The 26,991-nt window shown below is 43.9% G+C and overlaps 1 protein-coding gene across 1 annotated transcript in view; it reads right to left on the bottom strand.

Moving 5' to 3' along the window:
- Positions 1–26,991, bottom strand: part of POC1B (POC1 centriolar protein B) — a 168,736-nt gene that overhangs the window by 13,551 nt on the left and 128,194 nt on the right. The window contains exons 13-14 of the transcript XR_014712062.1: positions 8,993–9,114; positions 1,465–1,624 (exon numbers count right to left, since the gene is read on the bottom strand). The gene's annotated coding sequence lies outside the window, so the exon portion shown is untranslated. The remainder of the gene's footprint in view (positions 1–1,464; positions 1,625–8,992; positions 9,115–26,991) is intronic.

The following is a 26,991-nucleotide window of genomic DNA, read 5'->3' as shown; positions in this document are numbered from 1 at the left end:
TAAACTGCAGAACATGTTAGCACAGAAAAGGAAATGGGATCAATTAGGAAAGCCAACTATATATGTCTGAATCTATTTTGCACAACTGTTTGCCCAGCTTGAATTCAGATAGCAACTGTATACACTAAAGGCCCCTGTATAGACATGGGGTTATTCCCATGTAGGAGAGTGGGAATTCTGAGTTTCAGTTCACAGAGTTCCCCTGGAATTGGTCAAGAAGAATGGGGTTTATTCTCCTGAGGAGGAGGCCAGGGGGTCACCCACTAAGCCCATAGATTTTGGGGCTCCACTGGAAGCAAGGGCATCTGCACAGTGGCCCCTCCCCAGTGTTGCCTGCAGCTCAGCAACAGCACTGCTCCTACAGGAAATCTGATACTAAAGTCTCCCTGTGTGTGGCTGTCTCTGGAGCCCCCTTGGAGGGTGGGGAAGGGAAGAGGACATTCTATAGTGCAAAGAGAAAAATTCTGCAGGTTACTATAAACTCTGTAAATTCTGCATCACATTTGAGTGGGGAAATCCAGTGCATATGGCCAACAAGCTCTGCCCTCCCATGGAGCTAGGACACAATGCAACCTCCTGTAAGGGGCCTGTGGGGGTACTTCGGGGCAGTATGCTACAGAGCTCTCAGCCAGTCTTTCTTTCTCTCCCACTCAGAGGAACAGAGCCCTAAAGCATGGTGGGACCATAAAGATGCAATAGTTTATCACTGCCTTCTGCCTAAGTGAGCTGTAACATTATTGAATCATGGATATCACTTTAAAATTATACTTACACTGTGTTCCTTACGTTATGGATGATGTATCCTGGCTGAACAGATTTTAGATTCATATAGAAATACTCAGTGACTCAGACATGGTAGGTCTATTCCGGTGTGTGGGTGTTCACAGAACAATTACATAAGTGTCAGGATAGCGAAGCACTTTTGATGTTTGAGGCAGCTTCCCCGAGTTCTTTTCACAGCCCAAAATGTTCTAATTGTTGTTCTCTTGTATTTAATGCACATAATTGATGAGCATTAAATTAAATCAGTTTTGGGGTATTTTAAAAAGTGTAATTTGTTAGTGCAAGATATTGGAGCAGTTTTACTCTTGAACAAAATAGAAATTGTCACAGTTGCAGTCAAGAGTGTATCTGTGGGAACTGCCTTAAAACAGAAAAAGATGGTGAACATTGTTATTCCAAAGTTCTGAAATTTTCTACAGTCCAGAGCTTACGGGTAAAATAGGCCAATTTTAATTCAAGGAGTCAAAGACAAAGGACTAGTCTAAGGGAGGCAGTGTTGCCTAGTGGGTTCTGTGCCTAGGGGTTGCTCTATTGTATGCTGGTTGGTTATGGCCCTTAATGGGCCATTGGCCAGCTAGGGATCACCAGAGTAGAGTAGTGCTCTGCCCAGGCCTTCAACATGCTCCCTTATGCTAGGAGTGTGATGCAGGAACCGCTATGCCCTGTGCCAGTTCACACTACCTGGGGAGTCCTCCACGGCAGGAAAATCCCTGATGCCGTGATCCAGCTGTTTTCCAGTCCCTTTGTGCTGGTCAATAATTTCAGCTTGTCCCGTGTGCTGTGCTCCCGTCATGCAGGCATCTGTGAGTTCCTCAGAGCCACACATCTCACCACTGTCCCACTGAAACAGGAAGACAGTTGATAAAAGGCGGGGAAATAGTGGGGCAAAGCAAAGAATATCTGGTGGTTCCATCCCTTTGCTGTCTTTTGCATTCCGTTCTGCCCTCCCAGTTTAAGCCACTGCGTGTCTGGTGTTCGGAATCCTTCCCGCATTTTCAACCATCACTTAGGACATGAACAAGGCTCCACCATCCCGTCTCAGCATGCTGGTGGCTGGAATGGCTACTTCGTTGTATTTCTATAACAAACTTTTTTTTTTTTTTTTTTAACAAGGTGAGGTTGTTGGCCTCTAACCTGGAGGATCAGTGAACTGCTTTTTGTCTGGTCCCTACCCTTTGTCCCTGTCCAAATTGGGTGGCTCTACTGGAAGTTAGAGCAGCCACCAACATAGCTCTCAGGATCATAGGAATGCCTTCCCATTATGTCAAGGCACAGTCCACAAGTAAGGGCTTCTGGTATTAAAATGCAAAAATACAAGCTAGTGCATAAATATTCTTTCTGGGTAAATACCACATCTTTCAAATCTTTGTGTATTCAGGTATCAATAAACACTCTATACATACATAACTATTACTGGCCTCCTGCATTCTGCTTCTACCTAGGTTAATCCCCATTCCTTAAGAAACAGATCTGAAATTGTCCTAAGTGAAAGCAGATCTCATGTTGGAAATCCTCACAGCATCTCTCTCCAGGGCATTGACCCAACATTACTGACTGATGATTTTCAATGACTGAACACTAGATGCAAGAGAGGAAAACAATTTTATAAGGAGGCATATTGCAGACTGGAAGTAATGGTCGGTCAGTTTTGCCATCAAAACAACCAAACAGATACATACGCACCAAAGCCATGGCTGCATTCAAACTACTCACCCTCAGCACTACCTTTCACCTTTAACATGACACAAGCTACATGCTGCACTGCCAAACAGTACACATTAATAAATCCATAACTCAATGCCTGAACTTCATCTTCCCTCTCCGCCTCTGCTGGCACCTGAGGTCCAGGTCCAGGTTCCCCACTGGCCACGTGATTCGTAGGTTCCATGGTGGGTCTAGTTGTAAGCAACTGATCCAGATCCTTGACAAAGGGACAAGTTGTCCACCAGTTGCCAGGAACCTTATTCTAGTCTTTCACCTGATTGTAGGAAACCTTCATTGACTATACTGTCTCCTGACACTGCATGACAGTGCTGGATCCTGCTGTCAGCAAGGCCCTCAGAGATTCACTGCTGCACTTTGTAATTGTTTGACACAATTCAAATCACCCTGAATGCACTCCTCACTCTAGAGACTCAGCAGAGTCTTCATCTCCCCATGTACTGTCTCAGTTTCTTCATAGTTGAGATACAGTTGATGGGCAGCTCACAGCTCTCTGGACAATGGTGCGTATCCAGGTGCGCATGAGTGATATGTCCAGCAAAACAAGTTACAGTAATTTTAAATGTGCCTATGGCTTCTGGATGGCCAGATAAGGCCCTGGGGATACTTTTTTGCATAAGGGATGAGCTCCCAGCTGTCATTCACAAAGAGTGGCATCTACAACATAATCTGTGAGATCTAGTAATGAAAGAAGGGAGGACTGAATTTATCGACTGCAGTGGCGCGGCTGGGGGTTCTCATCCACCTAGCAAATTAACTGTGTGCCTAACTACATACAGAGAGCACACAGAGTACTAGGCCTTTAGCAGTGCACAGTTAGGAATTCAATTATTAACCCTGTGTCCTCTGAGTACAAACCTAGTTGTTAGCCAAGTGTGTGTCTAATTAATTAGTAGGAGCTATTTTAACATAGAACTTCTGACACCATCTTGTGGTTCACTGGTGAGTATGTAACATCAGCTAAGACTCCTTTAGGCATCAGCAGTATAGGTGCAAGTAGCTGTAAGACAGTCTAAGTTAGTGCAGGAGTAGGGTCTAATTTACACTTCACCTCAGAATCTGGCACTCTAAGTTTTGGATCTCCAGTCAGTGTAATTTTTCAATCCAGTCCCTAAACACTACCAACTGCTGGAGATCTGCAGTGCAAATCTATGGTATCGTATCTCCCACAGACAAGTAAGGTGAGGGGATTCATTGTTCTGATGTGTGCAGGAGGAATTACTTAAATCCAATGAGCAAAAACAAAGAAACTTTCAGTGCCACATTTTTCCCTGTTCCTTCCCAGCATTTGCGTAACCGTAAAGTAAATAAAGGAACTATGTCTTCCTAACAAGTTCTCAGTAGGCGTGTACTCTCCACAATATCTAAATCAGTGCTATAAACTGTCACCTGTATTATTACATATATTTATACAGAGAAGTTTAGAGAGAAATAAGCACAAGATCTGACATACCCAGGAGCTCTGTATCCTCACTTATAAAATCAGTCTCTTGTAGCTTCAGAGATAGGCTAATTATTTAAAAATAACTGGCTTGACTCCAGAGACTCATTAATAACACATACAATGCCTCCACTGCATCAGGTGTGTAAGAAGTATGGTGCACATGCTAGCGAGGTTACTTGTTCAGCCTACATCAGTCTTTGCATGAGCTTCTAAACACAAGCAGCTAGGACAACTGCAGAAGCTGTACAACAAGAAATCTCTCTTACTGAAGGTTTTTGTTACCTGCCCTTTCCCCCCCAAGACTTACAAGTCTAAATTTATGAATATGACATTATTTTATCATTAAGTCTAAGAGAGGAAATAGAAATCTGATCCCACTCTGCTAGTAAGACCTGGTAGTCAGATGCTGGTCTGTTTTGAGGAAGCATAGTTTGATGCAATCTATCTGATGCTTTTTGGATCATCTGGATAACATGATCTGGATAACATGACCAGCTTTCTCAGGCCCAGGATCTGAAGTGGAGATTCAGAATGGAACAATTTGTATTCTAATTTTACTAGGTGTGTCTATGTAAATTGACTTGGGTCTGGATTGATAAGCATTGTTTGTAAATGTGTTACTTAATAAATAACAACCATAATAATAAAATAGTAAAATAATAATAAAAGTAGTAGCTTTTATATCCCCATAGCACCTAGTTATATGAATCCCATTTTCAAGCATGAAGCTTCACCACATCCCTGTATTATACCAGTTTTTCAAATGGGTAAACTGAGGCATGGATCAGGTAAGTACCATACAGAGCAAGTCAGTGTCAATGTCAGGAATAGGAGCCAGGAGTGTTAATTGACTGTTTCCTACTCCAGCCAAAGTCCACATTACCTCCCAGCTGAGTCACTACAAAAATATATTCTATATTACCAACAGAAGAAAATCAGGTAAAGTCAGAAAGAAATGAATCCAACAGCTCGGTTACTCACAAGCTCTATATATTCACTCCAGTTCAGTTCTGGTGCTTAAAACTGAGTGGGTACCCTGGTCACCCAACAAGTGGATGGCAGTACACTGCCTTTAAAAAGAAGAAAAGGAAAATGAGCTTCTGACCTTTGGTGAGAGGCCAAGAAATGGAGGGCTGGGTGGGGTGAATAGGAGACACAAGACTGACTACTCATTGGGCATGTCCATTCAATGCGGTGTCACTGAACTCAGACTGTGGTTAGGCTGGAGCATGGGAAGTGACTAAAGACCAAGGAGGAAGTGGAGATTGTGGGCCCTGAGGTAACAGCCTGACATGAACTCAGTCAGGCTCTGCATCTGAGCACAGTCTGTCCTCCTCGTCAGATGTTCCAGATTTGATTTCTGTTACTGAGATGAGAAGAAAAAAGCCTTTACAAGTATTTTCCCAAACAGGAACCATTTTACTTAGTTCTTTGTCATCTGCATATAGGAAAGACAGACTCTGGCACTGCCGGGTTGTTGTTTTGATTTTACCTCTGCCTATGTGTGAGAGGTCACTTTGCAGGAGGGAGACAAACATGCTCACAGGGGGGCAGACTGGTCTCCAACACTAAAGAGTGGCAGTGTTGAATTAATTGATGTGGCAAGAGCTAGACCTACACCCAGCTCTTGCAGTTCTGGGATGGCTGCACCTTTGTGGAACAGCTGCAGCATAGGTGCCTCCCCTCAGTCGCTACAAGCAACACGCTTTTAAAGGCATTCTGCTTGCAGGAGCCTCTCGTGCCTCTCTTCCCCAATCCCAGGGTGACTCAGTTTCATCAAAGACACAGTTTCAAGACCTTAATTTCATATGTCAAAGGAGAGTCTCTCTAAGAATGAAACTCAGCACAAGGCCTCTGCAACATGTCAGTCCCATCTATGTCTTTGTCCGAGGGCTTGAGTGGCACTGAAGTGGCACCTAGGTCTTGCGCTGGCCCTCTTCATGGGGATGAATTTCACCCTCAGAGAATTAAGAAGGGGGTGGAGGGTTTTAACTGAAAACACCCAAAGATCACACAGAAAAAATTAAAGTTTTGCTCTACAAGAAATACCATTTGTAAGTAATAAAACATGGTTAAACAGGTTATCTCCACTCCCCCGCAATTAATGACTTAGATGAGGATGATAATATTCAGCCTGATCATCTGTTTTTTAACAGGATATTTATCTCAAGCTTTCAAGAGTGTCATTATTTTTGAGGGGGAAAAAATCACAAGCAGGAAGTCAGCAACTATCATAGGATGTTGATGTCGTAGCAGAGGGCTCAGAGTGTCTCTCTGAAAGTTAACAATCCATTTAGGTTTTAGAGAAGCTGAAAATATAATGAGGCAGAGCCCCAGCTTCTGTAAATCAATGTAATTCCATTGTGGCCAGCGGAGCTGTGCTGAGGATTTGGCCCATTGTTTGCAACTACCGAAAAAAATCACCTTATTTAAACTCCAGATCTGAATAAAAGACTATGAACATATGAAAGTTTTTTGGTTCCAATGTGGGCTCTGGCTCAGTATTATTAGCTTCAGTGAGCTTCACTCCATTGATTTAAAGCACCTGTGCTTCTAAAAAGTTAGGACATTATCAATTTTTTATCACTTGCTTGCACAGGAAGCACAGCTGAGCTTAATATTATTTATCCAGCTGGCCACATTGACTTTAACGTAGAAGATCAAAGTGGCTGGGTTAGAGATTGTGTAACATCTACTCATAAGGACTGTCATGGGTAAAACTTACTAAAGCCCAAAACTTTATGATCATTTTGCATGAGTGCTCAGCATCATGAATCATACAGTAAAACCCGTTCTCATAATGGGATTGGAGACAATAGTACCTTTAAATATATATCTTGATATATATTTAAACACCTTCTAAAATGTAACAGTACACAGACCCCTAAAGATATGCTTGAAATTTAGCTTTATCCCAATAAGTGAATCAATACAAGAAAGCAATGTGAAGATTGTTTAAGATGTGCTTTGCTGTTGTGCCTGTTTGCGGCTGTTAAGGAAAGGAAGCCAGTTGATTCCCCCCCACCCCCCCATGGCAATATTTTGGGAGGTGAGGAGCGCCCTAGCTCGGGGCTTATGACACCAGGGATCATTTAGCTGCTCCACTTCAGACTCCCCGTGTGGCCCTGGGCAAGTCTCACAAAAGGGTTTCAGGTGTTGTGACGCTCAGCATAGTAGTGCCTAACTTTTAGTGGCCTAGAAAAATCACAAGAACAACACTGCAAGTCACAAAGCCTGAGTTGGGCACCGAGGCTCCAGATACAATGAGTGGGGAGAACTAGGCATCTAGGAATGTGATTCACAAAAGCCAGTATACTAGGTAGGGAGCCGCCTAAGCCAATGGGAGATGCTGATGACAAGGGTGTGTGTTAAGCCCCGCCCCTCTCATAGAGATAGGCACCTAAGTCCGGGCTGTAGGGAGGCGCCTAGGAACCCCTCTCCTGCAGTCAGGCAGTTTAAGTGCCTAAGTCAACCAGGCATCTGCCCCTCTCCACACCAAGTAGGAGGTGGTGACCACTTTGTAACTTTTAGTCAAGTGGTTTGAGCACTTACTCACCTGGGATGTGGGAGACCCATGTTCGATATCCCCCCACCCCTGCATGAGGGGGAGGAAGGATTTGAACGGGGCCCTCCACCCCACTTTGTAGAGAGCTGTAACCTGTACCCTGAGAGCAGGATTATGCCCAAACATTTGATCAACCCAGCCGTTGGCCCCATGTTCTCATTTATGTCCTTCAAATCTGCTTCTGTACCAGTGAGGAGTTGACTGAAATTTTCTTGTAGTGGACTCTCCTGGCCCCTCCCACCCACCCCCTATGCCAGTCCCCAGGGAGTAAGGCTGCAAATTCCATCTGGGTAAATAATGCTACCAGCAGCAGTCAGGGGGAATTTGTGGTGGGGATGGTAGGCTCTCTTTAAAATAAAAACAAAATACTTTTTTAACTTGTAGCCTTCCTTCTGAGGGTGCAAAGTGCCTCTGAACGCAGCTGTTTGATAGAGTTACGGTGTTTGGATAGATCTTCTCTTCACAACCTTTCCAGGGATTTTTTTTTTATGGACTAAAAGTTTTGGGCGATAAATAAACAAACACATTTGGGGTTTCAGTTTCATGTCTCAAGGATTAAGGATGATTAAACAAAAGAGTGGCGCACAAAGACATCCAGAAATGATTGTTTTTAACAAGGCCGGAACTTTGTCTGAAAACAGGATGACCTGCTGTAAGACGCCAGCAGATCCCGGAAGAGCTTTAGAAAAAACAAGCAGGGCGCCTGAATGTGCTTTTAAAATGCCTAGTAATAAAGAGGCATATAGGATAAACAGGAAAAGAACACTCGACACTGTGAACAGCCTGGAGGTGGAAAGCCTGGGAAGAGTTCTGATCTGAAAACCTGATATGGCAACTGAAAGGAAAGATTTTCTTAACACACTACAGTACAAACTGGCTGCACAAATGCAGTCTTAATGCAGCTTGGAGTGGCAGCTGCCTACTGATTTCAATGTTTTTTTGTAACGGTAACAGAATCGAGTCTGTTGGAACACCGTGTGGGGTCCATTGGCTTATTTCAGTGCAATAAGGAACACATGCAACACACTGTTCCTCAGACATTCTTGTTAACTCCTGGAAATGTGCTGGAAATGGCCCACCTTGATTATCACTTCAAAAGGTTTTCTCTCCCCCAACCCCACTCTCCTGCTGATAATAGCTCATCTTAAGTGATCACTCTCCTTACAATGTGTACGGTAAACATCCATTTTTGCATGGTCTGTGTGTATATAAATCTCCTGACTGTATTTTTCACTTTTTGCATCCGATGAAGTGAGCTGTAGCTAAAAGCTTATGCTCAAATAAATTGGTTAGTCTCTAAGGTGCCACAAGTCCTTCTTTTCTTTTTGCGAATACAGACTAACACGGCTGCTACTCTGGTACCAGCTACTTCAAGTTAGTTCAAAATGAAGCTTTAAAAGACATTTTTAACTCAAAAGTGTATTGCCTTAGGATGGAGTTATTAGTGCTCTATAATTAACTTGGTACGTTCTACGTACTGATCATCCAGTGCAGCGTTGCCAGCTCTTGTGATTTTATCATAAGTCTCATGATCTTTGGTGTTTTTCTTAATGACCCAGCTCCTCAAGTCATGGAATTTCCTCAGCTTCTTAGCTGTCATCTAAAAAAGAAAGTAAATTTCTAGCCTTCATGGTTGTGGAGAAAAGCTTGAAAGTTTGAAGCAAACACATCCCAAATTCTTAAACCAGAAGAGAAAGAAAATAACCCCCAAATGTATAATTAAAAAAAAAAAAAAAAAACACCTCATGATTTTTGAGGCCTGACTCAAGATTTTTGTGGTGGGTAATATTAGTATTTTCTTTGTCTGTCTACAAAGGGGTTAATCCTGGAAATTACCAAGATTCCCATTACAACCCACTTAACATCAGCGATGATGACTCATGATAGTAAGACCTATGGTCAGTAATTGTCTTCAGGATTGGGCCCTTAGGGACACAGGCCCCATGTGTCCTTTTGTTCTGTTCAGAGACAAGCACACCCTCCAAACTGATTTAATAAATAAATAAATAAATAGGATTCCTATGGGCCCAGCAGTTAATTCAGGTAGGGTTTTTTATGGCCTGGTGTTAATGTGAACAGTGGAAGAATCAACTGGGGTGAAAAACAAAGAGCAGTTTATAAAGTAAAGAAAGTTCTAATCAATATTGTGGTTTTCTATTACTATAAACACGTGGGAGCAAGAGAAAAAAAAGAGATTATAGTTTATCACATCAGCAAGTTTTCAATCTATTAAAACACTTTAAATGTAAAGTGTAGTAAGATGAGGCCCTGAAACATAAATCCTGGTATCAGAGGCCCGGTATGAGACCTAAGGCCTGAGCTAAAGTAATGCTCAAGACTTTGCTCACATAAAGTAAAGTGAAGCTGTGAGCCAGAGGCAGGTCCTGCTCACAGAAGCTGGCAAGTAAAAGGCTGATGTTGCATAAACATATGCTGTTGCACAAACATATATCTAAAGTGTATTGGATACCAGAACTGTACACAAATTGTACAAGAACATTCCTATACCATCCACATAGATAACAAGGACAGGGGCAAAAGGCTAGTATGATGGATAGAGTTGTTTTGTTTGAACCAACATGTACAAGGTGAGAGGCAGCACCTCACTACGTAGAAGGGTGGTGCATAGTTACGTAAAGGAGTTGCACCTCAATACGTCAGGAGCGTTGTGTAACTTGTTTGTACCTGTGTATAAGAATGCATCCCTGGGATGGTGTCTTTGTCCAGCCTAGGGGGCAGTGGAAAGTCCCGCCACTGACTGAGCTGAGTCCATTGCCAGGGAGCACAAATTCGTAGTATGCCCTGTAAAGTCTATGGGGAACTATCACTGTGCTTCGTTTGAGCAATAAACCTGCCCGATGTGCCTTCATACCTTACTAGAGTCTGTGGTTATTGGGGGTTCTCTCGGGGTCTGCTGTGTTAGCTATCTGCACAGAGCTGGGACAGCATACAGAGGGAACACGCACGCAGCCAACTGTTGTCATCACCGAACACAAGCAGAGCACCACACCAGTAACGTCTGACAACATAAAGTTCAAATTTATCAGATTAGCTGTTCAAATACATACACCCCTTATGCACTATGTATAAGATAAGAGATCATTATAGAGATGCCCCTCTGTTAAACTCTTACAGGCCCTCAGTCACTACTCCCAATCACATCAAATTGTTTTTGTGTCACCAGGCCCCATGCTGCTTTTTAGGGAGATTCAAATTTATTGGAAGGTGTTTTTGAGCAGCATGTGCTTCAGATAATGAAAAATACAGTTACTCCCCACCCTCCTCTGTGTATTGATCAATCACTAGAGGGTTGACAAACACAGTATTGCCAACCTCAAGAGAGCAAAAATTTCAAGTCAAACCCTCAAAAGCCGTGAGATTGGCCCAAAAAGTAACGTTTCTTTAAAAAAAAAAAAGTTTTTAGTCTGTTTTTTTCTACTTCTTGACTCCTCTATATTCCTCTACCAATGTGTGTGTGATAAAAAGATTGAAAAGTCAACTTTTAATACACACAAAATGATTGCCTCTCCCTGGCTGCTCAGCTGGAGACTCCATTTAACCTCTCTTCCCCGCTCCCCCAAGACAGGGGAACTGCTGTCCATTTCCTATTACTGTCTGGACCTAGCAGAAGCACTTCTCTGCCTCCTGCTGCCCTGGGACTAATCTATCTGGGACCCCGCAGCACCACTTCCATGACTCCCTTCCTTCCTCTGACCCATGTCCCTCTCTCTGCTACAGGGCCATACATGAAGGCAGGACTCGGTGTCAGGACAGATTCATAGTTGCATAGATTCCAAGACCTGACAAGACCACTGTGATCATCTAATCTGATGTCCTGTATAACACATAGAACTCCCCCAAAATAATTTCAAGAGCAGATCTTTTAGAAAAACGTCCAATCTTAATTTTAAAATGGTCAGTGATGGAGAATCCACTCCGACCCTTTAACAGTTGCTCCAATTGTTATTTACTCTCATCATTAAAATGTATGCCTTATTTCCAGTCTGAATTTGTCTAGTTTTTTAATCAAAATGTTCTGCGATACCAACTTGAATGCTTTACAGAAGTCTAAGTATATTACATCAACATTATTACCTTTATCAACCAAACCTGTAACCACATAAAAATAAAAGATATTAAGTTAGTTTGACAGGATGTATTTTCCTTAAACCCAGGTTGATTTGCATTAATTACATTACCTTCCTTTAATTCTTTATTAATTGAGTCCCATATCAGCTGATCCATTATCTTGCCTGGGATTGATGTCAGGCTGACAGTCCTATAATTACTTGGGTCATCCCGTTTACCCATTTTAAAAATTGGAAAACATTAGCTGTCTTCCATTCTTCTGGAACTTCCCCAGTGCTCCAAGGCTTATTGAAAATCAACATTAATGCTCCAGTCAGCTCCTCAGTGTGCTCTTTTAAAACTCTTACTTGCAAGTTATCTCGATCTGCTGCTTTAAAAATGTCTAGCTTTAGTAGCTTCTATTTAACCTCTTCCAGAGATATTAGTGGAGTGGACAGAGTGCGATCATCATCACATGATGAGTCTATATCATCTGTTTTTTCTCCCAATACAGAAGTTATTTGCTGAATACTTCTGCCTTTTCTGCATTATTATTGATAATTCTACCATTTTCATCTATTAATGGACCAATACAATTCTCAGGAATCTTTTTTTCCCTATTATATTTAAAAAACTCCTTCTTATTGTCCTTAACTCTGCTGGCCGTACATTTCTCTTTGTGTCCCTTTGCTTCCCTTTTCTATTTTCTACAATAACTAACTTCTGATTTATATTCATTACTAATAACTTCCCATTATCTATAGATCATAGAATCATAGAATATCAGGGTTGGAAGGGACCCCTGAAGGTCATCTAGTCCAACCCCCTGCTCGAAGCAGGACCAATTCCCAGTTAAATCATCCCAGCCAGGGCTTTGTCAAGCCTGACCTTAAAAACCTCTAAGGAAGGAGATTCTACCACCTCCCTAGGTAACACATTCCAGTGTTTCACCACCCTCTTAGTGAAAAAGTTTTTCCTAATATCCAATCTAAACCTCCCCCACTGCAACTTGAGACCATTACTCCTCGTTCTGTCATCTGCTACCATTGAGAACAGTCTAGAGCCATCCTCTTTGGAACCCCCTTTCAGGTAGTTGAAAGCAGCTATCAAATCCCCCCTCATTCTTCTCTTCTGCAGGCTAAACAATCCCAGCTCCCTCAGCCTCTCCTCATAAGTCATGTGTTCTAGATCCCTAATCATTTTTGTTGCCCTTCGCTGGACTCCCTCCAATTTATCCACATCCTTCTTGTAGTGTGGGGCCCAAAACTGGACACAGTACTCCAGATGAGGCCTCACCAATGTCGAATAGAGGGGAACGATCACGTCCCTCGATCTGCTCGCTATGCCCCTACTTATACATCCCAAAATGCCATTGGCCTTCTTGGCAACAAGGGCACACTGCTGACTCATATCCAGCTTCTCGTCCACTGTCACCCCTAGGTCCTTTTCCGCAGAACTGCTGCCTAGCCATTCGGTCCCTAGTCTGTAGCGGTGCATTGGATTCTTCCATCCTAAGTGCAGGACCCTGCACTTATCCTTATTGAACCTCATCAGATTTCTTTTGGCCCAATCCTCCAATTTGTCTAGGTCCTTCTGTATCCTATCCCTCCCCTCCAGCGTATCTACCACTCCTCCCAGTTTAGTATCATCCGCAAATTTGCTGAGAGTGCAATCCACACCATCCTCCAGATCATTTATGAAGATATTGAACAAGATATTGATATTGATGAAGATATTGATACAGATACATACATTTTTTATAGCAGCCTTTACTGCTTCGGAGTTCCTTAAAGTCATCTATTATCTTCAAGATCTCCCACAACTCAGTGTCATTAGGGCCAATGTAAACCATCACCAATAGATCCTTGCCAGTCAGCTTCAGAATCTTAGAGTGATATCTCATGCCTTGACTCTGGGAAGGGAGCACACTGTCCTGTTGTCTGCCTGTCCTTGCAGAATGTTCTTTCAAGTCTTCTGAGTAGTAAATCTTCAACAAGGATCACTTGTCTTCCTTGGACAGTTGGAAAACTCTTTACCGGCAAGGTTGATTTTCTTACAGGTTGGGCAGAGCTGCCATCCACATGTGTGTTCCATTCATCTCTCTGTTCCCTTGGATCTGCTGGATCTTGAGATGCATCTTCCGTAGTTTCCATGTCAAGGGCCTGGTATTGATTTGGAACTTCTAGCTGTGTGGAATTCTTCTCAGTTCTCTTCTCTCTGGTAGTCACAGCCTGCCTATCTTCATCTGTGTCCAGCTGTGCAGAATGCCACCGTGACCTCTTGCCAGGCCTCCTCTCTGACTTCCTTTCTCTCTGACTTCTTGGTGGCCAGCTCCATATTTCTTTGAACCTGAACCTGGTTGTCTAGGAACAAATCAGCTTCTCTGATCTCAGTGGCATAATTTGCCCCTCCAATCCAAGAATCTTTTCCTCCAACACATCTCCCAACTTGCATTTCATGAAAAGGAAATCCCATCTGGCTTCAGGGAGAGAACATGGCATGTTTTTTGCAGGTCACCACGATTCCATCACTGGTCATCTTGGTATCACACATAGTACTGATCCTGGAAGGAAAGCTTCTCACACTCCTGCTCCAAACTCTCTCTGAAACTCTCCTGTTAGCTGCCTCTGTCCACAGCCCTCGAGTTCACCTAGCAAGTGACATTTTATACCAAGTCTTCCCTGTTTAGCTTAGTCCACGTCCTTAGCCCCAAGGCTCTTGCACAGAGCTTTGCCTGCATGCCCAGCCCTGAAAACGGTGAGCTCAGAGGAGTGTATCATGTCCTTGTGACAGCTCCTCCTGCAGATACCAAAATTCTGTGACACACAATTAATTCATGAGAGTTGGCAACACTGAATTCCACTGGCTGCTCTGAGGGGTCTCCCCTTCACCAACACTAGCTGGGGGAGCTGCTATTCTATCCTCTCCGTCTCCCATCCCCATCACTGCCTTCTGCTCCTCCCCAGCCTCCCTTCTGCCCCCTACATCTCCCTCAGCCTCCCTCCTGCTCCATATCCCCATGCACCCCATTCCACCTGCAGCTCCTAAATCTGTCTCATGCTAATGCCACTGTCCTGCTTCCCCTCACTCTCCCCATTCACCTTTCAGTGTCTCTGCTGCTCCTCACAGTCCCTTTAGTTTCAGAATTATTGCCCATTTCTGACTTTTTTGTTCTATACCACCCAATAATAGTTGTGATGAACAGAAAAATCTCCTTCCAACAGGAAGAAATAAAATGAAATTTCTAAACACTTGTGAGTTAACTCTACACCTCCTAGCAGATTAAGCTGGATAATGATACCATCCATTTTGTTTAGGGTTGTTTATGTAATTATTGGAATTTCTCCCCATAAAAACTCTAGGTGCACACATTTGGTTTGGCAGTGTGGGACATTGGACTGGGACTCAGGAGTCCTGGGTTCTATTCTCTGCTCTGCTACTGACCCATTGGGTGATACTGTGCAAGTCACTGCCTCTCCGTGCCTCAGTTTCTTCATCTCCAAAATAGCAATAATGACACTGACCTGCTTTGTAAAGCTCTGAGATCTACTAATGAAAAGTGCTTTATAAGAGCTAGGTATTATTCTTCCTCTAAATTAGAGATTAATCTAAAAATATAAGCTATTTTGGGGAAGGGGCAAGAAGGGATGTTTGATGGAAGAACCTTAGGAATTTTATTCCACTACAAGATGTTTTGTTTTTGCTGCTTATCATCATCCTATCCTTTCACACTGGTGGAAGAAAATTCTAAGCTGTATACAGAGCTGTCAGAACCATGACAGCCTCATTTAAAAAAAAACTTGAGAATCAGTGTGTGTGAGATTTTAAATGCCTCATTGAAAAAACAAAGCAAAAGACTTTTTCATAAGTGAGGGCTGCTTTAAATACTGCCTTAAAATGAATGCAAAATAAGTGAAACTTGGCAGGTCTCTATTCATATTACAGATTTATCAAAGGTGCAAAGCAGGAAGAGCAGCTTTTGAAATGTAGCATGTAGCAGAGGATAACATTAATTTTAAGCTTGCAAATGAATAGTTCAGGGACTTGCTCGAATGTTTGAAATTTCCTATTATTCTTTTCCATAGCTCAGTCATAGGTCTGAAGTAGTTACATTTTAGTTTGTGCCACTTTATTTTAACAGTTGACCCACCTGATGCATGCTGAGGCCATTATCAGTCAGTCCCTTGGCCAGTTCCATGGTCTGTGGGTGCAGACTGCCGGACACAGGCTACATTTGACTGACCAAAAAGATGTGTTTTTACAGGGAGATGGCTAGCTCAAGTTAGCGATTTCACTTTGTAAAATCCTAGTGGAGACAAGGCATTAAAGCTTTTACCCTAATACAGTCAAATTTAACTTCAGGTGGGGGTTAACTATTGTAGCCACATTGATAAAAAATTCCTGAGCCTTGTCTCTGCAAGGCTTTTTACAGTGAGATACATAACTCGAGTTAGCAACCTCCATGTAAAAACTCACTTTAATTCGGCAGTAAAGACATAGCCATAGAACCAGACTCTTTACAGTACTTCAGACATTCTTCTGACTGTTTTCTCCTATCTTTTAGATCTCCTCACTCAACAACAGCCATATATAAACAAACCTTCCCTCTTCACACAGTGGGTACTGGCCTTGTTATTTTTGCTCATTGCAGCTCCACACTCAGTTTTCTTTGAGGACATCCCTTGAGATTTTACCTCTCCAGGAGAGAGATAATGTTGCACAGACGGTAACTTTAGAGAAGGGGAAATTAATTACCTTGCAATTCTGTTTCTCTGATGAGATCATTTGGCTGGATTCTCACACCCTCTCACACAGACCCCTCCCCTCAAAGTTTGGCGCTTACCCTTTTGCAGATATGCTTCTGTATTTTTTTTTTAAATTTTCTCTGAGGCACATTTTTGATCTTGTGTTGATCATCTTGAGTTTTCCTCCTGAGAGCTTCACCACCTGTTCAGTTCAGGGAACTGACTGGAACCCTCGGAGGGCAGCATTTATACTCAGCAGTGGGCATTCCAAAACAACTAAAAGGGGATCTGACTTGTGCTCTGTTCTGCTATTGCTACCATCAAGGGTCAAGAATCTCTAAGAGCTAGCTGTTCGGCCCTGTGCCTATTGATTTCAATGCTGCAGGCTCGAACCCTCGGGGAATTATGGCAGTCTCATGCTAAGGCGTAAATAGCCAGGAATGAGAATCCTACAAGCGGATCTCTTCAGAGAAGCAGAATTTCAAGCTATGTAATTTTCCCTTGTATTTTCAAGTAGGTATAAATATTTTGTTGCCGTTTTCTTGGCTGTAGTGGTGGAAGAGGGTAAATGTAGCCATGTAGCTCTGCTCTGCAATCATAAAGATTTATAAATACTTAACCTGGGTGACCATCATTTCCTCTGCTTAATGCCACAATCTTGCTCCTTTTGTAAGGAATTAAAAGTGATTTCCATCTAGTTCTTGTAAAAGAAATCCAAAGTGACGGCTGCAATGACTTTTTAATAACAAGGAGCACGGGATTTTCAAAAGTGCTCAGCATTGGCCTATTGCTGTAGTTCCCATTGACTTCAATGAGAGAAGAGTGAGGCCAATACTGGATGTTTTTGAATATCCCACAGAACAAAACAAGTGTGATAGTGGGGAATGGAACAGCATTTCTCCACAGGGAAGTAGCACCTGTGACTCTCTACTCTTGCACTGCATAACCTCACATGTTGTGTGGGAGCAGTCAGTACAATGGGATACTATGGTGAGAGCCTGTTTCCCTCACATAAACAATGACATGCTAAAGTCAGTACTTACATCCTAACACATACAACTTGAAGAATGACCTAAGAAGGCACTAGGTAAGAGAGTGGCTATGTACTATATTATAAAGTTTCCAATTACAGGTGCTGGGTACATGAAATGGGAGACAGCTTTCAACCCGAATCAGCTGGAGGCCATCAAGACTGGAAGGAATGCATATAAGAACACTTAGGCTACATCTTTATTGCAGAGTTAGCCCAGGCTCTCACCCAGGTGTTGCCCTTAAACCCCTCATCTACACAGAAAAAGCTCTCACCCAGATTTGAAGGTGCTTCAAGCATGGGCTAGCATACTTGGCTCACAGTTTAGGGCCCAGGTTTAACCTCTTTCTGGGCTGGCAATCCACCTATTTTGCAGAGAGGACACAGGCTATTCAAGCCTAGGTACTGATAGTCCTCTAATGCCTTCCCACTGTTCCCCCTGGGCTGCATTTTACCATCCTCTCCCTCTCTACCTCCTCCCTTCCTCTGCACTGGAAGTCAATGACACTGGCTTAGTGTTTAAACCCCATGTTTGCCTGTGATTTTTCTGCTGCACTTCCATGGCATCTGAAAAGATGCCATCTGAGAAGTTCTCCTCCCAGCGTGCTGCCAGCTGGCCAGGAGTTGACACCAAGGTTCTGGTGAACCTCTTTTATGAAGTCAATTAGACCCATAATTGGACAGATGTATCTGAAATCAGCAATTTTAGATCTCCAAGAAGCTGGCAGTGGATTCAGCAGACAGGACCTCAGTGTAGAGAGAAAATTCAAAACCCCAAAGACTGCATACAGGAAGACCAAGGATCACAATGCCATGTCCAGCTCAGCAAAAACATGCCCATTCGATGATGGGCCCTGCCCTGAGTACAGACCCATCATTTCTGCTGGATGAGCTATTGGAAAATGAAGAAGGGATAGAAGGAGTGGAGCAGCAGGGACTGGGGGCAAAGGGAGGAGAGGACATAGAGCTGATGCATACCTTCCACCCCTTCAACTGCTTTGAGGCACACCCATGAGTTTCTCTTGCTGGACACCCAGGATATCTTTAGGAATGTGATGGGGGAACAGACCCAAGAGGAACAGGCAGAGGAACCAGCATCACTGCAGCTGGGCAAGAAGCAATTATGCTTGTCTGTGATTGCTATGGGAGGTATTACAAAATAAGAGGGCGGGGCTTTGGCTGGTTATGACCAGTCTCAATCACGCATGCTGTGGGCTGGGCGTTGCCTGCAAAGCTTCAGTTGAGGGTTGAAGAATTGCTGTTTCCCCATCCTCCCCTCCCTCTTACCCAGTCACCTGTGATCTAAGATGGATTCCAAAGGGGTGGGGGGAATTAAACATGCAAGCAGTGTCGTATTGAGGCATGCAGTGTTGCATGCATGCAAAGCAGGGAGCATTAGTACATGCCCACAAATGCAAGGAAGCCTATATATTTTTCTGGTGCTTTTTCCCACTACCCAACCCACAACAAGCAAGGTTCAGGTTTTTATATACATATAGCGATTATATAATATAACAACATATCATCACTTGCCATACTTTTGGTGTGGAGAAACTGGTCACAACAGCCACAGAGCAGGGAAATGCAAAGAAATTGAGGAGTCCACTTGCCAATGAGAGAAAAATTGCAAATTTTTACATCTGTGGTGCAGAACTTAAAGGAGAGACAGTGCCTCCCCAAAAAGGACAAATGATGTTTTTCTGAGACATCTACACCAGTCCGGATGAATCCCCCTCCCCACTCAAGAATGCCATTGACTGTCAGTGAGAGGTACAAGAACCTTCAGGGGAAAAGAAAAAAAGGCCAGAGACAAGCTGCTGCAGGAGATACACAGAGACTTTGCTAGCTGGTTGTACCAGCCCCCAGAGCAGGACTGGCAGCGCCAGGCTGCAGCTGAGAAGATACTGGAGAGGGAGCAGAAGATGGTAGTGGACTACATCACCCAGGACCATGCCATGAGGGAGTAAGACTGACAGCTGCAGTGGAGAGAGCAACAGCAACATAGGGAGTTGATGGAGTGGCTGCTTGGCATGATGGCCATCAGGCAGCAGAAAGTGCCAGCCCGTGCCCCACTCCCAGTCCAGCCTGCTCCAGTGGTCTCTCCTCCATGCTACCTCATCCCACAGGACCCCCCCAGGGTAATGGTAAAGTGGAATCAGCTGTGAAAGCAGCTAAGAGGCTGTTACGCAAGGATGTTTTTTCTGACTTAGCATTGTTAGCATTTTTGGCACACAGGAATACCTCATTACAGGGTTGCCAAAACATCCAGCGCAGGCACTGGTGGAACAAAGGACCAAAAGCCTGCTACCAGTGAGGAAAGACCTCTTGCAGCCAGCAGGATGGAGGTGCTGCCGAGAGAAGATGGCCAACAATCTGAGAAAGCAGGCACTAGAATATGACAGATCTGTCCATGACCTACCAGCCCCGGAGACTGGCATGATCTAGCCATTAGAGAGAGACACCAGAAGGGTGGAATAAAGGAGTCGTGACGGGTGCAGTGGTACCCAGGTCATATAAGGTGACTTTGCCAGAGAGACAAGTGATCCAAGGGAACAGGAGGCAGCAGACACCACACCCAGAGAGAGCCTATAGAGATACAGAGATCGTTCCAGACAGAGAGGCAGTGAACCGTCCGGAGGCTGACCCCACAAGGGCGGGAGGAGACTCCACAGAGATAGTTTGCTGGACTTGGAGACACATGAGAGTGAGACAGAGAAAGGTCACTCCTAGTGTGGTTGCCAGTTGAGGAGCCCAGACTATCTCAAAGACTATGTAGCCATCTGAGTATATCATAAAGATGAGACTCCAGCTCAGCTACATGCTAGCTACCTCAGGGTGAAAGGACAATGGCTTGGTGTCTGGGTGCCAATTATTTGGTTTTAATATTTATATTAACATGTTTATAAAATGGGACAGATGTATCATGATCAGTAGAAGTGGACTCAGAAGGCCCATGTTCTCTGGAGTCACTGATATTGATGGGACACCAGAGGAAAAAGAAATGGGTGGAGTTATCCTAGAAAAAACAGAGCCACATGGACAGAGCAGTGCACAGGGTTTAATAAAGTTCCTCTTGGTCAACTTCACCTACATTCAGCCTCACTCTTGGCAAATGTAACTTTGGGGTATCCCACCCAAGTCTGATACAGCACTAGCATAGCCATAGCCACATGGGTGTGGTGTGAGGAGGGCTTTCCAATGGAGATGCTCCACCTGGGATAGGCAAATCTGAGCTCACTCTGCAGTGAAGCCATTCACTTTCTGAGGTAGAAGAGATGGAGAACGGGCTAGGTTAAGGACAAAGAAGGATTAGCAAGAAGGGAGAGAGTTTTGATTTCTTTGTAATGCAAAGAACTCATCCATAGCAGGGCATCGGGAAGCCAAGTTATCTCAGACTATAGTATTAGGTGTGAAATGTAATCCTATGGAGACTGAAAGAAGGAGATCAAGGTCTTTTCCAATAAGAGGCCAAAGATGAGAAATTTAACTGTCCATTTCCCTCAGGCATTTGTTAAGCTTTCCCATACTGGCAATTAGTGGTATTAAAAAGTCTTTCCATTTGGTAGAGGGTAGAGTCAGGGTGGGTAATTTATCTGAATTACTAAACTGTTTTTGCTAGCCTTGTGCTCCCTGCAGGTAACACCTGCTTCCCACCCTCCTGCCCTGCTGCCACTCTGTCTGCAGCAACATGCTCTTAACAATGGTTAGTGTTTAAAAGATACAGTGTGTACTACACTGCTCATTTCCTCTTCCTGAGAATGTGATTGTTATTGCAGAACTCAGAAGCAAGAAGGGTTTTTTTACTCCATTAAACCACAAGAAACGATGTTATATAAGGGTCTGACTTAAATCCTCTAAAGCAAGAAACGTATATTTAAGACAAAAATTATGTCCATCAGTTAACCTATTTCTCAGCCCAAGGTAAATAGGATATGTGAAATCAGGACTTGAGTGGAAAACATGAAATACAGGAGGATGCTTTCCTATTTGATAGGCTATACTAGTACATACACAGTATGTGTGTATACAGACAGCGGGTGAAATCCTGGCTCTACTGAAGTCAATGATAAAACTCCCATCGACTTCAGTGGGGCTGGGATTTCACCCAGTGTGTGTATACGTGTATATATAGAGACAACCACATGGCAATTTCTCATCTGCCAATTCTATTTTGTGGACCTGTTCCATAAGTACAGACCAGATTGTGACTGATCCTTTTCAATGTGCAAATGGAGGCAGAGGCATCCAATAGGAAGAGAGAATTTTCACACCCCTTTAGCCAAAGACTTCTCCATATTTTTCCTCCAGTTGAGATCTTTCAAATCTGTCTTTTGAACCTATGTTAAAAAAAGAGCATCTAACAAATAACCAAACCAATAACCAAAATGTAACGTAGTGCTGGGAACCAACCTGTAGCCAAGAAGTACCAGCCGTGAAATTCTCTTTTCTGGGGGCTGATGATCACCTGCACACTCTAGATGAGATTTCAGTGGCAGCGGGCCCTCCCCCTCACTATTTTTAAAAAGAGAGGGAGAGAGCAAATGGCTATTGCTAGACATATTAATCCATTCACAGTCAGGGAAAGATAAGAGCCAACTACAAGCCAAGAAAAGACTGGAGAGTTAAGTCCTGGCCCTAGTGAAGTCAGTGGCAAAACTCCCATTGACTTCACTGGAACCAGGATTTCACCCTGTCTTCTCCACCCTTCCATTAATAGGTTGTGGGAACATTGCCCTGAGCTTGCTGGCAGTAGACTGAATATATGCAGAGATTTAGAACACTTGTACAAACACAACTCTATGGTGATGCGGGGAATGGGACCCAACTGTGCTAGAAAATAATTCTATTTACATAGACAAGACCATATTGGGTTATGACAACATCCCCACACACAGCAGTTTTGCCTGAGTAAATGGGCTCTTAGGCTTTTTGTAATGGCGGGGATTGGGTTTCTAAACTTTTAACCTGCAATCCTTTATTCTGCTCCCTACGTGGGCTAGTTCTGGAGGTCAAGTTAGAGGTGTCCATCAGGCCTGTGGATAAACAGAACTCCATATCCTCAGGTTGTCATTTAGGCAGCTTTTCACCATTGGCCCCAATTCTGGGGAGGATAAATTAAGAAGCCTACTCAGGCAAAGGGAACCAAAAGAAGTTTTACTGATCCCTGTGCATGAAAGCCATTATTTTAAGGTTGATTATAAATTCTAGTATGTTTAGGTGTAAGGTTCTGTAACTCAAGTGGCAAATTTTATAGCAGTCACTGCACACTATGGGCCAGATATCTGGTTTTGGTAACATGCTATTTGCACCAGTATACATGGATTTTTCCATCAATGTGTAAACATTCAGGAGTCTCAGTTTTCTGCTGCTCAGTGGCCCAGCCTGCCTTACAGTCTTGAAGAGACCTCATTTTAATTAAAAAAAAAAGAAATGATCTGCCCGATTCAGGTTATCCAGAGCAGACATTTCAAACCCAGGACAACTATGCACAGCATAGTTGTAACTAAACACCAAATGGCAGCACTGGGACTGACACAGAGACAGATATTTGAAAGAGCTCAGTATGCACAATTGGGGCCAGATTTTCAAAAGATCTCAGCTCCCATTTATTACTCCTGGGGGAATGCTGCATCACTGTGCGTGCACAGAGTTCATGTCCCCCGCACATTTCTTTGCTTTCCCGCAGAAAAATGACTTCTGACAGAGTAACAAAGGGAAGCCACAAGGGTAGTCATGTGACCCTCCCTGGCAGCACAGGCAGGTTGGTTCAGGCGCCTGGAGCAGCCAATAGAGACATAAATCTCCACTGGGAGTGTGTGAAGGGGTGAGGAGTTGTGAGTGACAGAGAGAGAGAGAGAGAGACTGTCCTTCTTGCTAACTATTGCAGCATGATCGGCATGGAGGGGCAGGGCTTCAGGGTGTATCTAAGGAGGTAGGTATGGTGCAGGCTGCCCCCTCAGGCAGAGCAGAATGTAGCAGCCTGCCTGCTTAATGAATTGTTCCCATTGTCTTTGTGAATTCCCCCAGGAGTATAAAACAGGTGTAAAAGTTTTAAGGCTCCTTTACATGGCCAGAGAGGTGTAAAGGACAGTATGGCCCTATAAATGCTTATGGTGCTTTAGTGATTACAACTGGTCTAAATTTTTTGACTGAAAAAATTTCTTATCAAAATCTTCTCCATGAACTGTTTGCTACTGACCTTTCTGGAGATGGTCAGTAGCCAATATAAATTTTGAGTTTGATTCCCCAGCCCACACTTGCTCTTCAGTTGCCTATGATGTAACACTGAGCATATGGCTGCATATATTTGTTGACTAATATCTAGAAATAAAGGGTCAAACCTAGCTACATTACTATTAGACAGATGTGGTTTGGGGATTTCATCCTATGATCCCAACTCCCATTCTCTATCCATTGAATTGTAGTTTAAATAAATTACCAAAATAATTGAACCAGCATGATTATATTGCATTATTTTGACAAATAAAATATGCAAAATTTTAAAATATTGTGCACAGAATTTTTTGGTGCAGAATTCCCCCAGGAGTACTTTATGCACCAAAATAAGGGGCTGGGTTTTTAAAAGAGCTCACTTTATTGAGTGATGAGCTGTTTTGGGAATCTGGCCCTAAATGCAGGTGTTGAGCCCTTCTAACTCTGACCCCAAGTGCCAGCCAATCAGGCACTCTTCCTGATTCAGGGTGGGGTGGTGGTGAAATGGAAGGATTGACAGCCAAATAGGGGTCAGAATTGCTGCTATGGAAAGCTGAGATGCTTTCTAAATAATTGCCAGTGACCGTTTAAAATTCCAAATATCTAACAAAAATGTGGGAAGTGCTGACAAATTACAAGCATGACCATTTCTATCATGAAATATTTTAAATTAGTTTCCTCATAAATCAGGGTCTGTATCGAAGAGTCGGAGTTTCTTCTGCAAGAGACTGTTATGTCATCAGTTCTCGCAAGACAGAACAAGAACCCTTCACTCAGATCTGGGGCCCTCGCCCTGAAAGCTGCTCTGCACCGGTGGCCTCCTTCACCCATACAGAGCCACAGGCCTTTCCCAAGATCTAATTTTCACCAGCAAAAGCTGACTTGGTAAATTCTTGTGGAAGAAACATGATCCCATGAGTTCTGGGCCTAGTTTACAAGTATACAGGGAACTGATTTCAGACATTTAGGCCTGGTCTACAGTACGCGGTTATTTCAGAATTAGCCGAGTTACTTTGAAATAAAACTGATTCCATCTACATGACCAAACCAGTTTTTTCGATTTAAAGGGCTCTTTAGTCCGATTTCCGTACTCCACCTCGGCAAGTGGAGTAGCACTAAAATCGAGATCACAGTTCCAGATTACAGGTACTGTGGACGCAATTCAACGTTATTGGCCTCCGGGAGCTATCCCAGAATGCTCCCTTGTGACCGCTCTGGACAACACTCTCAACTCCGATGCACTAGCCAGGTAGGCAGTAAAAGCCCTGGGAACTTTTGAATTTCCTGTTTGGTCCCCATCAGCACAGTCCACCATCACAGGCGACCATGCAGAGTCCACTATCACAAGAGACCACGCAGTCCAGGATTCGCAGACGAGCTCCAGCATGGTCCGAATGGGAGGCAATGGATCTCATCGCATGCTGGGGAGACGAATCTGTTATGGCAGAAATACGTTCCAAAAAAAGAAACGCAAATAAGTACACTAACGTCTCCAGGGCCATGACAGAAAGAGGCTACTCCAGGGACACAGAACAGTGTTGTACAAAAATCAAGGAGCTCAGGCAAGCGTACCAAAAAGCCAGGGAGGCAAATGCGTGCTCTGGGTCACAGCCCAATACATGCCACTTCTACCGTGAGCTGCATGCAATTATGGGGGGTGACGTCACCACTACCCCACCACTGTCCTTGGACACCTGCATGGGGGGAGTTGCACGGAGCGAGGAGGATGAGTTATTGGAAGACGAAGACGAGGAGGAGAAGGCGAACAGTGCACAGGAGGCAAGTGGGGAATCTGTTTTCCCCTCTAGCCAGGAACTATTCTTAACACTGGAGCCAATAGCCTTCCCTCACTCCCAAGGCATGCTCCTGGACCATGACCCTGGAGAAGGCACTTCTGGTGAGTGAGAGCTTGATCGAAGCCACATGGTGGGGGGTGGGGAGAAACCCAGCAGCGCTGGGCTGTTCGCGTTCAGTTTAAAGGGCTCATCCCTGCTCACAGCCTCATCGGAGCCATGCGGTGTGTGTGTTGAGGGGGGAAGGTGTTGTGTGAATTGGTCTTCCCAGAGAGCCCGCAGATCCTCCTTTTATATGGCAAACCCACCAGGCATTGCTTGCTATGGAAAAGGGGGCCTAACAGTTTGAAAGCATTGAAATGACTGCAGAAGAAGCAGAACCCCACATGCCCCTAGGGCTTACTATGGCTGCCTGCAAGCTGTTGCCCGGCCGCATGTGATGGCTTACTCACACCAAAGTGACAGGCACTTCAGTATAAGACAAAAATGAGACCTTGTACAGAAAGAACATGTGCTGTGTACTATGAATAGCCTGTTTCACTGAGAAAGAGCGTCTCCTTTGTTCTCTAAAATGTATCTTTTAAAATACTACCCTCCCTTTTTCTCCTCCCACAGGTGCAAATGTTTCAACGCAGCCCCTATCTACTCCGTCCCAGAGACTGGTCCAGATTAGAAGGTGGAAAAAACTAACTCGGGACGACATGTTTGCTGAGCTTATGCAGTCCTCCGCACTGATGGGGTCCAGTTGAATGCGTGGAGGCAAACAATTGCAGAGTTGCGTAAAGCGTTACATGAATACGAAGAGAGGAGGGACGCACACGATGAAAGCAGGCAGGATGCTATGGTCAAGCTCCTGAGGGAGCAAATTGACATGCTCCACTGTATGGTGGATCTAATGCGGGAAAGGCAGCAAGACCACAGACTGCCACTGCAGCCCCTGTATAACCACCCTCCCTCCTCCCCAAGTTCCATAGCCTCCTCACCCAGATGCCCGAGAACATGGGGTTGGGGACGAGAAGGCTACGGGGACCCACACAGTCAACCTCAGAGGATTGCACAAGCAGCAGAAAGCTGGCATATCAGAAATTTTGATTTGGTTTCTGGACTTGTCCTTCCCTCCTCCTCCTCCACTCTAACCCAATACCCCCAACTCCCCTGTCTACCTTCTGATTTCTCTCAATGTTTTGTGCAACAAATAATAAAGAACGGTTTTTAAACAATTGTGACTTTATTTCCATATATATATATATATATATATATATATATATATATATATATATAGGGGGTGGGTAACTTCAAGAGAAACAAACACAACTGTCACACTGTACCCTGGCCAGTCATGAAACTGGTTTTCAAAGCTTCTGTGATGTGCAGCGCACCCTGCTGCACTCTTCAAATTGCCCTGTTGTCTGGCTATGTGAAACTGGCCTCCAGGTGAGTTGCCTCAACCTCCCACCCTGCCGTAAACGTCTCCCCCTTACTCTCACAGATATTGTGGAGCACACAACAAGCAGCAATTACAATTGGAATATTGGTTGTGCTGAGATCTAACCGAGTCAGGAAACTGCGCCAGCGCACTTTCAAACATCCAAAAGCACATTCTGCCACCATTCTGCACTTGCTCAGCT

Source organism: Lepidochelys olivacea (genome assembly GCF_965140295.1).
Source record: "Lepidochelys olivacea isolate rLepOli2 genome assembly, chromosome: 1".
Taxonomy (NCBI): Eukaryota; Metazoa; Chordata; order Testudines; family Cheloniidae; genus Lepidochelys; species Lepidochelys olivacea.
Note: the sequence above shows the minus strand (reverse complement) of the source record. Positions and strands in the feature narration are given on the sequence as shown.